This window comes from Colossoma macropomum, unplaced genomic scaffold, assembly GCF_904425465.1.
Source record: "Colossoma macropomum unplaced genomic scaffold, Colossoma_macropomum, whole genome shotgun sequence".
NCBI lineage: Eukaryota > Metazoa > Chordata > Actinopteri > Characiformes > Serrasalmidae > Colossoma > Colossoma macropomum.
The window spans coordinates 25,403,027-25,418,645 of NW_023494809.1; the positions used below are offsets into that span (position 1 = coordinate 25,403,027).

The 15,619-nt window shown below is 39.0% G+C and overlaps 1 long non-coding RNA gene and 3 other non-coding genes across 4 annotated transcripts; 3 read left to right on the top strand and 1 right to left on the bottom strand.

Moving 5' to 3' along the window:
- Positions 1–4,682: 4,682 nt before the first annotated feature.
- LOC118798942 lies at positions 4,683–8,872 on the bottom strand. The gene is made up of 3 exons (XR_005006085.1): positions 7,913–8,872; positions 6,201–6,457; positions 4,683–5,020 (listed from the first exon to the last, which is right to left on the bottom strand). It is a non-coding gene; the product is annotated as an uncharacterized LOC118798942 (long non-coding RNA).
- Positions 4,876–4,948, top strand: trnak-uuu. Its single transcript has one exon. It is a non-coding gene; the product is annotated as a tRNA-Lys (tRNA).
- trnak-uuu lies at positions 6,313–6,385 on the top strand. Its single transcript has one exon. It is a non-coding gene; the product is annotated as a tRNA-Lys (tRNA).
- On the top strand, positions 8,025–8,097 carry trnak-uuu. The gene has a single exon. It is a non-coding gene; the product is annotated as a tRNA-Lys (tRNA).
- Positions 8,873–15,619: the final 6,747 nt, after the last annotated feature.

Here is a 15,619-nt window from a genome sequence, read left to right on the forward strand (position 1 = left end):
ACTGCTGTCACAACAAAAAAATCTCCATTTTTGTTGTTTTTCAGTTTTTGACATATTTTGAAAACGCCTGTTTTCCGTCACATTGTATGTAAATCTCATGATTAGTGGACGAAAAGAAACGGCCCAAAATGACCTGGAAAAAAGTCTGGTTCCATTGACGTACATTAAAAGTAAAGTATGTTTTTTCCTTCTCCTGTAAAATTACCATTTTGAAGACATGAGGTTTTGTTCCAACAGCAGCGATATATATATATATGTGTGTGTATATATATTTACTCCTCCGGAAATGTTTTGTTGATTGCCTAATTTCCGGCTTCCTAGCTTCTTTATTTGATTTATTTCTTTGGTATCTTTGTTTTTCTCTTCCTCTTCCTTTGTTGTGACTGTTAGAGAGAGTTTCAAAGTGAAGAACGACAATAGCTGTTATGCAGCGACGCTTTAGATAAACCAGCCTGAATCTGTACAGGCCTCCTAAACACAGTAACACACACTGAGCTCTTTATCATGAAGGCTCGGCGTGTTTGGAGCTGAATGCTGTTTCATGAACAACTACTCATCTATACTGCGTTATATCCTAGTTGTTTGAACAGGTCTTGGCCAACTTTTCCTTTGGGTTTTGAAAAACACATTTTGTCAAGAACAGGCTATGATGGCTAATCATGGCACAGAATCGGGCCAGATTCAGTTTCTGGAACTCAGCTACCTTTAATACTACTACTACTAATAATAATAATGATAATAACTCAATGTCCAGCTTAGAATTTCGATCTGGTCCACATATGGCCCAGGAATGGCCCAGTGCTTGCACTTCAAGGGTCAACTCTGACAGAAGTGGTTTAAAAGTGGCAGTGTGTGTCTTTACATTGTGTGAGAATATCATAATGAATGGACCAACAGAAATGATCCAAAAATCCTTTTATATTAACTTGCCTTAGAATTTAAGGACGTTTGCCTTTTCCTGGAAAGTTACTATTTCGTAAATACGTTTTTTTTTGGTTGTTTTTTTGGGCAGTGATGATATGTGGCTTTCCAGATGGTTCTGTAAGGCATGATGGAGCCTGTTTTGTCAATTCACAGGCATGTTTTTAGGCCTATAAATAGCTACGTGAAAAGAAGAAAAACATTTTGTTTTCTAGTTCTGCACAATAACATTACAAAGAAACCCAAAAACAAAGAGAAGGAAAAGATGGTTTTCAGTCTGGAAAGGAGAAAGGTGGGACACACGTGAGTGGTCACATGAAGCTGTCTTGTGGAAGATGTAGCCTGTGAGGGCTGCAGTCTTTGACCCCTGCTCTAAACTGTGAAATGGGCCAGACTAATACATACACTATGTGTCCAAAAGTTTGTAGACACCTGCTCATCCAAATTATCTTCTGAAATGAAGGGTATTAATAGGCAGTTTGTCCTCCTTTGCTACAGTAACAGGGTCTACTCATCTGGGGAGACATTACACTAAAAATGTTGGAACATTTCTGTGAGGTTTTGATTGCATTTAACCACAAGAGCGTTAATGAGGTCAGGTACTGATGTCAGATGATCAGTTCTGGATCAGTCCAGCTCATCCCAAAGGAATTGGATGGAACTCCATCACTCCAGTGAATGCAGTTCCACCTTTATACCCCTCTAGTCTTCTGACCCTCATACTCATGTGCAGCAGCGGAGTGTCCGATTCTAGTAGCAACGTTTCTAAGGAGGTTATTCAAGCTGTTTGCGTGCAGGTGAACAGCAATGAGTACTGAATTAAAGTAGCCAAATTCACCAATTAGAATGGATGTCTGGACACTTTTAGTGCACTAACAACAGAACCAGCTTTAAATCACACTTCATGAATAAATCAATACTGGAGGCTGTTTTTATAATAAACCTAAGTATTAACTGAAAATCCAACTTTTGAAATGAAAAAATAATAAATAAATACTCTCTGTGATCATATGAGTTGCTGGTTTCTGCTGCTTTAAATGTCACACATTTCTGCTTTTCATTCACTGTAACTAATCTACTTGAAATCAGATACTGCAGAGTTTCACTGCATTCACAACAGGACAGGCGGAAGGTACACTCCCGGAAAAAAAGGTCTGAATCTGTCACTGGGGCAGTGCCCCTTTTGTCACTGGGGTGGTTCCCTCAAGGGTACATCTCAGTACCTTTAGTCAGGGAGCATAACTGTACCATAATCCATTGAAATTATATTTTCTAAGTTGTACTGACTCCACACACCCCGTCTCGTCTCCAGGCTTTTATTTTTGTTGTTCTGTTTTTAAAATGTTAGGTTATAAAAAGGTACAAATATGTGTTTTTTATTGGGACCTTAAAACTACTGTTACACCTTTGAGGGAATATTTACATTGTTTGTACCTTGATGAGTGAAAAATGTACCTGCACAGAACCTTTATTTCTAACAGTGTAGAGGGTAGGGAAAGCAGGTCTCTTCCCAGTTGCACCCTCATTGCATGATCCAGTCCATGTTTTCAACTCTTCACCACTTGGTCCAGTCCAAACTCCAGTCCATGCTCTAGCTAAGTTCTGGTTATGATATCATCAGACAGGAAGAACAAAAGATGCCTCCTTGGCTCCACCAACAGCTTTTGTTCACTTGTTTCCTGTTGCTTGTTTGCTGCCTATGTGATTATTCTCTGACTGCTTGGCCTTTTGGACTGCTTTGTCTTGACCTTGATTTAGCCCAGCCTATTTAACCCTGATAGCTTGGATATTTTGTATATAGATTCCCTTTTTGTAGATTTAGTAAATAGCGTCACCAGGGGGTATTCCACGAAGCAAGATTCCTCAGTTAGTCATTTCATTAAGGTACGACGACAAGAGCATCTGAACTCTAACTTTTGAAGTTTATCATTTAATTTAGTCCCAAAAACAGAAGAATATTGGCTAAGAAACCTCACTTCCTATACTGATAGGTGCTAGATGTAATAAGCAGCTCCACTGCAGTTCTATAAGTTACTAATTTTTAAAATTACTACAATACCATTTTCAAAAATGTTGGGACGCTGTGCAAAATCCTAATAAAAACAAAATGCAATGATGTGCAATTCATTTAAACTCTATATTTCATAGATAATAGTACAAAGCCAACATATCAAATGTTTAAATTGAGAAATTTGATTGTTTTTTGAAAAATATATGCCCATTTTGTATTTGTTGCCAACAACACGTTCCAAAAAAGTTGGAAACAGGAGCAACAAAAGTTGTGTAAAGTTGTGTAATGCTAAAAAAAACACCTGGTGGTTGATTGGCAACAGGTCAGCAACATGACTGGGTATAAAAAGAGCATCTCAGAGAGGTCTTTCAGAAGTTAAGATGAGGATTATCTTTAAAAAAAAGACTGCACGATCAAATAGGGCAACAATTCAAAAATAACGTTTCTCAACATAAAATAGCAAAGAACTTTTGCTTTTCATCATCTACGGTACATAATATCATTAAAAGATTGAGAGAATCTGGAGAAATCTTTGTACGCAAGGGACAAGGCCAAAAAACAGTATTTGCTGGCTGTGATCTTTGGGCCATCAGGCGGCACTGCATTAAAACCAGACCTAATTCTGTAGTGGAAATCACTAGCTGCGTTCCAAAGCCAAGGCTGCAGCCAAGGTAGTGCGGGTCCTCAGTAGGAGTGTCCTACGAAGACTCCTCCTTAGTAGTCTATTGGTCACACAAATGGAACAGTCCTAACGAGGCTGCGTGGTGACGCCATCAGAGCAGCGCCAAACTCGTGAGGGAACTGGTGAGAGAAAATGAAGCCTTTGTGTTTGTTGCTTTTTCATTTCTTCACGGAAATGGAGGAGATGTTCTTACGTAATATGATAAACTACACATACACAAATACTTCTTAATTAAATACGATATATGGATGATATTCGACATATGGACGAATGTTTTAATTAATCAGTGATTTTACACTTTATAAGGTAACGAAGACGAATTCAAGTATGTGAAGAACTTACATTTTAAAACAAACTCTGCTCCAATGACTTTTTTTTTCTGCCATTTTCGTGGTGCTGTTTTTTTCTCCTTTGCGTCGTTCGTGCGCATAGAACCATGGGTAACCGAAGGCCTGTAAGGATACATCTCATGTGTCCTTGAATCACTCCGAATGTAGGCTGCATTTCTGCTGCATATGAAGGATCTTTCCCCTTTGGAAACGGGCTGCCATGACATAGCGGGCAATAAATGCAGCCTAGGCTTTGGAACGCAGCTACTGTATGGGCACTGAAACACCTCTGAAAACCGCTGTCTGTGGAAACAGTTTGTCGCTACATCCACAAATGCAAGTTAAAACTCTAAAACGTAAAGAAGAACCCATATATAAACAGGACCCAGAAATGCTGCCACCTTCTCTGGGCCTGAGCTCATTTAATATGAACTGAGGGGAAGCAGAAAAGTGTCCTGTGGTCTGATGAATCAAAATTTGAAATTCTTTTTGGAAATCATGGTCTCCTCCAGGCTAAAGACCACTCAGCTTGTTATCAGTGCACAGTTCAGAAGCCAGTATTCATGATGGTATAGGGGTGCATTAACGCACATGGCATGGGTGACGTGCACATCTGTGAAGGCACCATTAATGCTGAACGATATATACATGTTTCGGCAACATATGCTGCCATCCACGTCTTTTTCAGGGAAGGCCTTAAATATTTCAGCAAGACAATGTCAAACTACATTCTGCATGTATTACAACAGCATGGCTCCTTATGAAAAAAGTACAGGTGCTAAACTGGCCTGTCTGCAGTCCAGATCTGTCAGCACTGAAGTAGCCTTACTTGTGAATGGGACTCAGACCACCGCAGCTCCTTCTCCTCTACATGAGTAGCTCATGTTGTAAACCAGAAGTCCTCATGACGCAAGGACTCTCTGCATGCCAGAGCCCGGATAGCTCAGTCGGTAGAGCATCAGACTTTTAATCTGAGGGTCCAGGGTTCAAGTCCCTGTTCGGGCGACCTGTTTATTTGTTACTGAACTTCACTTCGTGCAGCCAATCTGTGAGTCTTCCTTCCTGAGAGTACCCTGACTGTGAAGGTAGGAACGATTTAAAAAAAATGGGGTAAAGGTTTAAATACACTCAAGTCAGCTTTTATTTTTTATGTCTTGCTTCAACACTATAGTGTTAACCATGAACACATGGGGATATATTCTTTCAAATGGCATAAATTAAATAGTTAAGGTAAACAGAGTCATTCAGAGTGGTTTGGTGTGAAATGCTCAGTTCTAGAGAAACTTACCCAGTCAGTATTGTTCACAGTGGTGGTGATAGAAAGCAGACATCCACCTCTAATGGATTTCTGTTTTGCAACCAGCCAATAAACTCACAAAATGTGACGTAAGCGTAATGTGAAACTCAAACTTCATGATGTTGCTTTTTTTTAACCTCGGTCAACTTTACCTGAAAATATGAACAAATATCATCTAGAAGATGAAGAATATTTAAATCCTTCATTTCGTGTTTGGTCTCAGCGTCTCTCCAAAAGTGTTTTGCTGCGTCTCACAGCAACACTGCTTGCTTATATCTGGTACCACCATCTGTACTCGCGCATGCGCAGACTGAGAAATCCAAAAGAAATCTGAGTAAGAGTTTACATCCACTGAGAAATCTAATTAGTGAGCTAAAATCCAGCTCTCTTCATCAGATTTCTTGATCAGATTTCTAGATCCAAGTATGGTGTTTACATGACCATCTTAATAATCGGATAACCACAGAAATGATCGGATTACTGAGTGCATGTAAACGCACTCACTGTTTTATGATAGTTTGTGATAAGGTTTTGGCTTTAAATGTATATTAATCCAGAGGGGTACATGCAGGGCGTTGTGAAGCAAAATAGCCCCCAAATAAGTCAGATTTTTCAGATTTCTGACTAGTTTACCATCATCAACACTAAAAAACTCATTCTCGTGTAGGTTCACCGGTGGTTTTGGACAGTAAATAAAATGGCTATACTTGTGTTGTAGACATGGTGACCCCTGGTTCCTATCACCACCACTGTAAAGAAATCTGTAAGTTTCTCGACAAATGAACTATTTCACATCAAACCACTCTGAACGACTGTTTACATCTCAAGGACTAAATTATTCAAAAATTTTGAAAAACTGGTGGGATTCTCCTTTAAGACATTTTGTGACGTGCGAACTTTTCTACTGCTACTCAAGTCGTTTCCTGCAAAGCTGTCTCATCACAGTGACAGTAGTCTTACTTGTGAATGGGCTCAGACCACCGCAGCTCCTTCTCCTCTACATGAGTCTTCAGAAGTAGCTCATGTTGTAAACCTGAAGTCCTCATGATGCAAGAACTCCTTCCACGCCAGAGCCCGGATAGCTCAGTCGGTAGAGCATCAGACTTTTAATCTGAGGGTCCAGGGTTCAAGTCCCTGTTCGGGCGACCAGTTTGTTTGTTACTAAACTTCGCTCCATGCAGCCAATCTGTGAGTCTTCCTTCCTGAGAGCGCTCTGACTGTGAAGGTAGGAGAGTGGAGCCTTAATGCTCTTGTCACCTGACTGATACACTCAAGTCAGCTTTTATTTTTTTATTGAAATGTTTCTACAGTACACTATAGTGTTAAATATGAACACATGGGGATAAATTCTTTCAAAATACATAAAATCATAGTTACAGTCGTATCATTAATTAGAAATGATGATTAAATAATAAAACAATAAGCAATACTGGCTAACAAACTTTTCAAAAATTCTACATATGGTTGAGATGTAAACAGAGTCATTCAGAGTGGTTTGGTGTGAAATGCTCCCTTCTAAAGAAACTAACCGAGTCAGAAACGTTCACAGTGGTGGTGATAGGAACCAGACGTCCACCTCTAAAAGCTCCCTCACAGAAAGTTACTACATGAAATGGTTATGTATTCACTGCCTGATGTCTGAGACATTGTTTCATGATAGTTTTGCGATAAAGTTTTTGCTTAAAATGAATTTTGTCCATTCATAGCAGATGGGTACACGTAGGGTACTGTGAGGCAAAATAGTCCCCAAAGAACTCATTGTTTTACCATCATCAACACTAAAAACTCAGAAGACAGGTGTAGGTTCACCAGTCGTTTTGGATAGTGAATAAAATGGCTATATTTGTGTTGTAGATATAGAGTTCATATACATGCACTCAATAATCCGATCATAATCGGATTTCTACAGTTATCTGATTATTCAAATGGTCATGTAAACACCACACTCCGATCTGATTAAGAAATCTGATAAAGAGAGCTGGATTTTAGCTCGGTAATCAGATTTCTCAGTGCATGTAAACTCTTACTCTGATTTCTATGGGATTTCTCAGTCTGCGCAGGCGTGAGAACAGACGGTGGATGTCGCGAGACGCAGCAAAACACTTTTGGAGAGGAGCTGAAACCAAACAGGAAATAAAGGATTTAAATATTCCTCATTTTCTAAATGATGTATGTTCATATTTTCAGGTGGCGCAAAGTTTAAAAAAAAAAAACGACGTTTGAGTTTTACGTCACGTCTTCTTCTTTGAGTGTATTGGCTGGTTGCACAGTAGAAATCTCATTACTGTCTGACTCATGTAGACCCAGAGTTTCCCGTTATCTGATTACTCGAGAGCATGTAAACATGTTGATCAGATTACTGACAAAATCTGCTTTTCTGCAGTTATTGGATTATTAAGTGCACGTGAACGCACTCATGTTGACCCCTGGTTCCTATCACCAGCACTGTAAAGAAATATGAGTCTGTAAGTTTCTCTACAAATATGCTGTTTCACATCAAACTACTCTGAATGACTGTTAACATCGTAAGGACTGAAGTATTCAAAGAATTTGAAAAATTGGTGGTGTTCCCCTTTAACACGTTTTTTGTACCTCTACTTAATTTGTTCTCTGGAAAGTTATTTTCCTCTAAACCTGAGTCATTTGTCTCATCACAGTGACAGTAGTCTTACTTGTGAATGGACTCGGACCACCGCAGCTCCTTCTCCTCTACATGAGTCTTCAGAAGTAGCTCATGTTGTAAACCGGAAGTCCTCATGATGCAAGAACTCCCTGCATGCCAGAGCCCGGATAGCTCAGTCGGTAGAGCATCAGACTTTTAATCTGAGGGTCCAGGGTTCAAGTCCCTGTTCGGGCGACCAGTTTGTTTGTTACTGAACTAAACTTCGTGCAGCCAATCTGTGAGTCTTCCTTTCTAAGAGCGCCCTGACTGTGAAGGTAGGAACGAGTAGAAGAGTGAAGCTTTAATGCTCGCGTCACGTGACTGATACATTCAAGTCATTCATTTTTCATTGCAGTGCTCCAACAGTACACTATAGTGCCAAATATGAACACATGCGGATATATGCGTTCAAAATGCATGAAATCATAGTTACAGTCGTATCATTAATTTAAAAATTATAATTAAATAACGCTAATAAGCCACAGTTACTGCGATTTTATCACACGGAAGGTTGTTCTTTCGCACGACGTGAAGCGGAGTGCCTAAAAGTCCCTTCCCCGTCATAAAATCGCAGTAACGCACGGCCTCAAGTGGCTTACAGCAGAGAACCTGTAGAGGGGAGAATATGAGACCAAACGGCCTCAGAGAAAAGGTATCAGACCAAACGCAGGCCTGGTCGAGCATATACTGGTTCGTATAACTTAGAAAACTATTATGTATCTCGATATAAATGCCAGTATAACATTTCCAGTTTTTTCTGACGGTGTTTGTTCTGACGTTCAGTTTCACCAGATTTGAGTCATGACGATGGTTTTTCTCGAGACTCGAAGTTGTTTAGCTCGAGGAATGATGCCGTTCTGACTCGGAGGTCTAAGGCTGTCCTAAAATGTACCCCGTAGCCCCGCCCAGTGCTAATTAACATATATTTGCATGTGGGTCAGTTTGAAAACGAAATCGAAAAGTGGATAATGTAAAGTAAATGTCCAGCAGGTGGCGCTGATGTTCGTTTGCATTTGCCTTTTCATTATGACACTTAAAGCGCGTCCGCGCCGAAAACTGAATCACAAACCGTCACTTTGCTGTTGATTTATCAGTTTTGCATTTTCATTTTGTCAGATCTGCAGCCGATTGCTATGAAAAAGAAATGAGAACGTGAACACTGCATTCTGATTTTAGTTTTGACACATATTCTGCATTTCATGAAGAAAAGCCAAAGCCAAAGTGAAGCTTGGATTTTCTTGTCTCTATTAGCTTTTTCATTTTAGATTTGGCCATGAAAAACCAGAATAACGACTAAAATGAAATGACAAATAGCTGTTTTGCATTTATTTTTATTTTTGTCACAAATGGCCCGTGCTCATGTGAAAAATGAAATTGCCTATGTAGACATTTCATTTCATTTTCAATTTTGGCAGGATATTAGCGCAGATTTTGGAAAAAGAAATGGCAAAAAGAAGTTTGCATTTTCATTTTACGGTTTTAATTTTAATTTCTTTTTTGGCCATAGGGAGAATTCCCACTCTGCAATGTATTCCGAGTTTCTCAAACGCTAGAGGGCGCTCCCAAGCGAGTCCAAAATGAATGGCTTGATATGGAGCATTTGAGCAAAATCATAGTTTATAAATGCTTAAACATTTTTAATGTAAAAGGATACATTCATATACTGAACACTGAACAGCATAAAACATTTTAACACCGCTGTTATATTTTTAAGAGCTTTTAAACTCGAGTTATAGGAATTTAAAACGGCACCTCATGTATATTCATGAAGTCAGTGAGCGCGAACAGCCAATGAGCTGCTCCGCTCGCCAATCAATCATCACGCTCTAGCAGTAATGCCCGCTTCCTGCTCCCCACAACCCGTTTGCTGTAGAAAAAAGGACAGATATCGGTAAGATTTCTTAGTTTTTTTGTGAAATACATCCTTCTGCTTTCTAAAATTAAAGGAAAGTTCTGGGCGAGTGATTAGAAACTATTATAACTTTTCGTTTTTAGCCGTTGAGCGCCGTTTACTCCCATTATTGAGGTCTCGCTCGCGGGCGCCCTCTGCTGTTTAGCAGTCCGGTTTTTGATATAACACGGGGAATAGGAAGTGGCCAGGCTCCTCTTAAACCGGCTCTGCTTATAGCTTTTATAAAACGGCGGCCAACAAAAATTACGCCAAACACACATTTTTTTCCAGAAAATAATTAAAGCTATTATTATTCATAATAATGGACATAAACAAGTATTCCACCAACAAATGTAGCTCGTTCCTTTAGAGTACGGTGTTGTTGCCAAGCAACCATGGACCGCTGAATGAGGAGAAGAACATTTTGTCGCCCATCGCTGCGTACACTTTTTAAGTTTTTGTCGTATAACAATGAACATATTATAACACAGCACTGCTTAATGCATAAAAAATCGCTTTATAAGTACTTTTGGTCACCAGTCTTATATAGCGCCAACCCAACGGCGCACCTCTTCTCATGCTGGGGCTGAATCTCAAATGGCGCCCTGCTCCCTACATAGTGCACTAGGAAGGAATTGTAGGAATGTACATACTGGCTCCAGCATGCTGTATCCCATCGGTGCAAAACAATAATACAACAGAAAAACAGTCATAAAAATTCAGTCACATCCATACTTGACAAATGCACTATTTGGCTGTAGAAGCTAGAACTTCAAAACCTCCGTAGCTAGCACACTACTTAGGGAGTACGTAAGGCGTTTGGGATTCAGCCTGGGTTTGACGCTACGTCTGACTGAAACATGGACATTTGAAGCATGTAAGTCATTCAAGTGACATTCTTCAGACTTTTATATTGCCGTTTTACTGTTAATCGTACTGTAAGTGCTTTAATTCAAGCCTGTGATATTAAAGATGGAGTTGTTTAGACTGTTAGTCATCTCTTAGCCTGTTAGCTAGCTGATCGGCCTAGTTCTAGTTAAGAACATAAGTTGTAATCCCCTAAGTTTAAACAAAAAACGGGTTCTTACTTAATCAGTACACTCGGTGGTCCATGAGAGCAGCATTACATTAAAAGATTATTCCTTTAACGGCACAAGGGTTTTTCGTGCCGTGGCGCAGTGATACAGAGTTTAGTTGTTGTGAGGCGGTCGCTGTACCGTGTATTTTACAAAGGCTTCAAACGCAGCTCAGCCAATCAGATTTTAGGACCGGAATTATCCGTTTTACAATCCATAATAATACATTCTTTAAAATGGTTCTTTATGCACTGAACGTTTCTTGTAAAGATTTTTATTTTTGATCTATAATACATATGATAAAGATCTTTAAAAAACCTTACAGTTACTTACAGAAAATATCACATTCATAAGGCCAGTGTAATGTGTATGAAAGCCCAGCTACATTTATGGCATTTGGCAGAGGTGTTACACACTACACCATACCAACCACTACACCATACCAACCAGTACACCATACCAACCACTACACCATACCAACCAGTACACCATACCAGCCTCTACACCATACCAACCAGTACACCATACCAACCACTACACCATACCAACCACTACACCATACCAACCAGTACACCATACCAACTTCTACACAATACCAACCACTACACCATACCAACCACTACACCATACCAACAACCACACCATACCAACCAGTACACCATACCAACCAGTACAACATACCAACAACTAAACCATACCAACCACTACACCATACCAACCACTACACCATACCATCCAGAACACCAGACCAACCAGTACACCATACCAACCACTACACCATACCAACAACTACACCATACCAACCACTACACCATACCATCCAGAACACCATACCAACCAGTACACCATACCAACCACTACACCATACCAACAACTACACCATACCAACCACTACACCATACCAACCACTACACCATACCAGCCACAGCTGAAAGCGTTCTGTATGGATCTTTTCTCCTTTTATCGATAAGTGATATCTCTTTAAAGGTCCTTATTATGTATGTATATATATATGTATGTATGTATGCATGTATGTTATTATAATCATTATTATTAAAACTGCACACTTAAAAAAGATGGTTCTTCAAGGGTTCTTTAGGAAATGGTTCTATTTACAGCCATGAGTTCTATATAGAACCATTGCATGTTTAAATGGTTCTTTGCATGGTGAAATGGTTCTTTAGACTGATGGAGAATGTGTTGTATATGGTTCTATATAGACCTTTTTTGAAAATTGTTTTATATAGCACCAAAAAGGTTCTGATGTTGTTTCAAGCTTGACATCGTACCAATAGCGGAACCCTTTTTGGGGCTTTATAGAAGCATGTACAACACATTCTCCATCGATGTGAGGAACCTTTTCACCATGCAAAGAACCATTCAAGGTTCAAATACATTTATATGCTTATTTATGTGTGTATGTGCTGTATGTAGGCTAATTTGTTTATTGTTTATAATTTGTTTATATAAGAATATTTTATTTCCAGTTCTGCAATGGAAAAGAAAACTGCACAATAACACTATTTTAAAGCAAACCCAGAAACCAGAGAAAGTAAAATTGATTTGCAGGCTGGAAGAAATTGGAAAGTAGAAACATGTGAGTGGTCATGTGGAGCTGTCTTGTGGGCCAGATGTGGCCTGTGGGGGCTGCAGTTTGAGACCCCAGCTCTAAACTGTAATCTAGGCTGGGCTAATACATCCACTATATGTCCAAAAGTTTGTGGACACCCGCTTATCCAAATTATCTTCTAAAATCAGTGGTGTGTATGGGGGGCGAGTCTTTTCTGTGATGGTCTCTGCTTATCTGGTATTTCCACTTCTCAGTTCTCTTCATACCTGAGGTTAGACCTGAGTATCTGATTTCATATCTGCAAAACACTGTCTCTACAGCAACAATACTCTGTGCTGCTAGTTGATGTTGGGTAATTTTCCACTTTGTGATAACTTTATGTTGCTGTTGTTTGCTGTGGTAAAGTCCTCAAGGAGCCATTCTCTTTTAAAGCTTTCTGCTTCAGCTATCAGTCTATCCGTGTAGTGCAGGCCTTATGCTATTCTCATTGGTCTCCAAAACCTCTGACAGCAAAATGGTTTTGTTAATCCCATCTCTTCTCCTAAGTGGGGTTTACAGGACAGAATTCAGAAATCAACAATCTTTCATTAATACAATGTTGAGATAAGCTGTATTTCTACTTTATTTTTCTCTTAAGAGAGACGTTCATGCCTTTGCTTTCATTAGCCTAGCTTAACCTAGCATGATGATCTTCTGCAAATGTTATTTCATAAGTTAAAGTATGACTCTTACAGAACTTAAATGTGTAAGATTTCAACATACTTTGAAATCTCAGGTGCTTGAATGCAGCAGGAGTGACCAAAATGTATCACTGTCCCAAAAAACATCATGGATTTTTTGGTTGACTACATCCTTTTTTACCTGAAAGGAAGAAAAACACCTAAAAATCTGGCACTAGTAAAACTAGTTTTGCTTCTGAAATGCAACAATAGCTTTGCCATTCAACTCAGCCATATGAAGCAATGTGCTGGGTTAGCCTTGGAGAAAATGCTAATTAGCTCAAAATCTAAGAGCTGAATGATCCAGCAAGTTTGCATATTTCAGGCCATGAAATTGAAAAGAATTGATTCTATGATTCACAGTTTACTAAATCGTAAATGAAAACACAAAAAATTATCCAAGTTAAATAATAAATTGTTAAATATGTTGTGTTTTTTTGTTATGCCCAGGAAACTAATAAAAATGGAAGTATCCTTGAACCTCATCACTAACTAAGAATGTGAATATCTTTGAATATGCATGATAATTCTGCTGTAAAACTCAAACTTCATGGTGCAGCTTTTTAAAAAAAACAAACATTGCACCACTTTACCTAAAATTTTGAACGTATATCATCTAGAAGATGAAGAAAATGTAAATCCCATCAAGCGTGAATTTGGTTTCAGCTCCTCTCCAAAAGTGTTTTGCTGCGTCTCGCGACATCCACCGTCTGTTCTCGCGCCTGCGCAGACTGAGAAATCTGATAGAAATCAGAGTAAGAGTTTACATGCACTGAGAAATCTGATTACTGAGCTGATATCCAGCTCTCTTTATCGGATTTCCTAATCAGATGTCTAGACCTTACTCTGATCTAAGAAATAATATGATGTTGTTTACATGACCATTTGAATAATCAGATAACTGCAGAAATCAGATTATGATCAGATTATTGAGTGCATGTAAACGCATTTACTATCTCTATGTTTGAACAGAGCTGTAAATTTATTAATCAAAAAGGTTCTGTATTTCTGCCATTCAATTTCACTCGTTTAGATTTGAGTCTTTATCCTCTATACTTGCTCCAGTGGAGCGTCAGTGAGCTGGATTTGCTGTTGGTTTAGCCTTGTTGCTAAGCTAATGTTAGCCGCTGGTGCTAAGAAGGATATCAACTAAAAGCCTAGCTAACAGCTCCACACACAAAATCACAGATTTACCTGCTCATATTTGAGTCTTTATTCTCTAAATTTGCATCAATTATGCTTCACTGAGCCGGAATGAGCAAGTGTGGTTGCGTGTAAAGCTGTTTAGGCCTTCTCGCTAAGCTAACGCTACCTTTTAATGCTAACAAGGATAGAGAAGCAAATGTAGCCTAAGTTAACAGCTCCACGCACAAACACAGAGGTTTGCCTACTCTGATTAGAGTCTTTACTCTAAAAATGTCAATGAAGCTTCAATGAGCCAGAATGAATCTGCGCTGTGTTGTGGTGAAGCTGTAGCATGCTAAGATACTGCAGCAGAACGCTGGTGCTACCAGAACAGCTCTACGCCACATTTGACAGTTTATTAGATAGATATGCAACATAAATTTGACACTGTTGTAATTATACCAACATCATTTATCTATTTCAGCTAACAGCTCACTGCACAGTCCAAACCTCTCAAACATGTAAGCTACATTAGCGCATATTCTTTAGCTATGCGTTTCTTTTCACCATGTTGTAATCTCACTAGGACATATTAGCAGATTACATAGATAGATAGATAGATAGATTTAGACTGTATTAATAATAAGGGTGAAACAGTACAAAAAGAAGAATATATACAAAAAAACTATCTACAGGCATAAATAGAAATATACAAAAAAATCTGCAACAAGATCTATAACCTGAGATGAAAAGGCAGTGCAATAACAGCATATAATGACAATACTGAATAAATATATGCATATATTGGTACTGAAATAATGTGTCTAGGTGTGGAGTGTCCAGATGTGCAAGATGTGCGGTAGGGGTTACAGAAAGTGCAATATGTACAGTAAGGTGTCCATATGTACAGATGGATAGAATAAAACTATGATTTAGCATGAGATTCAGATTCAGTCGTCATCTCTCCTCTTCCCTCCTCGCTCTTCTCTTCTTCTTCTGGCCATTGGACCGTGTTAGGTTCCAGCTAATTTATAACATACAAAACTAAGCTGCTACTTACACCCAGGATGTACTGGGAAAACCTTTTCTATGGAAAAATGTGAATTGTGCAGTATGGTAACACATTTGACATGAATATCATTCTATATAACTGTGATAAGCCATCCAAGAGGAAATAATCATTTACACACATTACTCAAAGCAGGTCGTCTTTAAAAAAGCATCCTTTATGAACCTGTAGCTAAGTATAGCCTGATAAGTCCACTCCAGCTATATTACTGTAATAAAGGCCAGGTGTGGACATTACTGATAATATACTATCACATATTCTCATAGC